Consider the following 2,251-nt stretch of genomic DNA (forward strand, 5'->3'; position numbering starts at 1 on the left):
CCTCAGACATTCACTAGCTGTGTGACCCTGGCCAAGTCATTTAACCCTCTTTGCCTCAGTTTCCTCATCTGTCAAATGAGCTGGAGAAGGAAATGTCAAAGTACTTCAGTATCTTTGCCAAAAAAGGAAAAAAAACAACAACAAAGTCTCTAATGGAGTCATGAAAAGGCAGAAGTGACTGAACAACAATAAAAATACAATGTTGGTTATTTTTGTTGAATTTCCTTCTTGCCCTTGCCTCCTGTTATTTATGCTTCATTATATAAAAGGTAGTAATAAAATTTTCTTTTTAAAAAATGAGGTGATTAAACTAGATCATCTCTAACTAACCTTCCTTTCCAGTTCAATGATATGATCTTCTGGTGAATAAATAAACAGGTTTTTTTCCAAAATCTGTTCTTCTACACTGGTTGCATCCCTACTAGGCTCTGGACTGTTTTGACACCTGGTGCCCTCACAGAGAATGCCTTCTCCCTCCTGACAAGCATCATCTGCAGCCCAAACTTTCTGGGTCTCAGGGTCTAGGAGTGGGGTATTTGGAGTGGCAGCAGCCCTCGGCAACCTGTGCTGTGTTGAACCGCCTATAGCTGGCTAATCAGGTCCAAGTTCCAGGATAATCCCAGGGGACCAGGTGGGTACAATACATCTTGGCATCTGGTGGATTATCTCCTGCCTGGGAGACACAACAGGTGCCTGGGCTGTGGGAGCAAAGGAGACTAATATTTCTGGGCAGATGGTTGGCAGCACCCAGGGATGGGGAAGGAGCTGGGTGAATACCTTACAGGAGTCAGCGTGGTGCCATGGAAAAGTCACTGAACTGAAAGAACACCTGTGTTCTAGTCCTCTGAATTTCTCCAACATGCTGTAACCTTGGGCAAACCAAAAGCCTGAGCTGCCCACCTTCAAAATTACTGAGCTAGATTTGGTGATCTTGAAGGTCCCTTTAAAATCTACAAGTCTATCTTTGTGTCATTTGATTCCACTAACAGACTGTGAATACTTTTTCTTTTCTTTTTTTTTTCCGGAGCAGTGAGGGTTAAGTGACTTGCCCAGGGTCATACAGCTAGTAAATGTCAAGTGTCTGAGGTCAGATTTGAACTCAGGTCCTCCTGAATCCAGGGCTGGTGCTTTATCCACTGCACCACCTAGCTTCCCAATAGTTTTTTCTTAATGACTAATTAAGACAAAGAAATCCAAAACATAGAAAACAGTGTGTTATAATGTAAAGAATGCTGATCTTGGAGGTATAAGTCCTGATTCTGAGCACTACCTTCAACTTGACTGTGTCCCTGGGCAAGTCACTTAATGTCTCTTGACTCTGTTTCTTTATGTGTAAAATGGTGATAGTCCTATCTATACTATTTACAGAGATTTGGGGAGAAAAGTGTTTTATAAGTCTTAGAATAGAATAGAAATCTGAATTATTTTATGTTCCATCTCTTCAATGGATCACCTGAAATCTCTCTTCCCTTTCATAGCTGAAATTCCAGAAAAGGCTGTTTCCACTGTTGCCCTTGTACGTTGGCTTCCATCCCCATCACTCAATAGAAATCACTCTCTGCCGTGTTCATAATGATACCATTTTCTCTAAATTCAGTCCTCATTTTCTCAGTCCTCATCCATCTTAATCTGTCTGCAGTGTTTAACATTGTTGACCACTCCCTCTTCTGTTGTCCTTGGATGTTTTGATACCGCTCTTTCCTGGTTCTCTTCCTAGCTGTCAAACCGATCCTTCTCAGTTTCCTTTGTAGGTTTGTCATCCATTTCCTGGCCCCTAGACATAGGAATAACCCCAGCACTCTATCCTATACCCTCTCATCTTTTCCCTCTGCCCTCTCTCAGTGATTTCATTAGCCCCGAAGAATCCAGCTATCACCTGTATGCAAATGGCTCCTGAAATCTATATATTCAAACCTATCTCTCTCCTGAGATCTAGTCCCACATTGCCAACTCTGTGCAGAACATCTCTTGACTGTATATAAGTAAGCCTCTCAGACTCAATATGACTAAAACAGAACACAATATTCCCCACCCACCCAGGGACACCCCTCCTTTAAATTTCCCTGTTCTATTGAGGGTACCACCATTCTTCCAGACACCCAAGTTAACAACCTAGGAGTCAGCCTCTTCTTCAGAGCAAATCAGATTAAAATATCATTGAGGGGCAGCTAGGTGGCACAGTGGATAGAGCACCAGCCCTGGATTCAGGAAGACCTGAGTTCAAATCCAACCTCAGACACTTAACACTTAC

This window comes from Dromiciops gliroides, chromosome 2 (assembly GCF_019393635.1).
Source record: "Dromiciops gliroides isolate mDroGli1 chromosome 2, mDroGli1.pri, whole genome shotgun sequence".
Taxonomy (NCBI): Eukaryota; Metazoa; Chordata; class Mammalia; order Microbiotheria; family Microbiotheriidae; genus Dromiciops; species Dromiciops gliroides.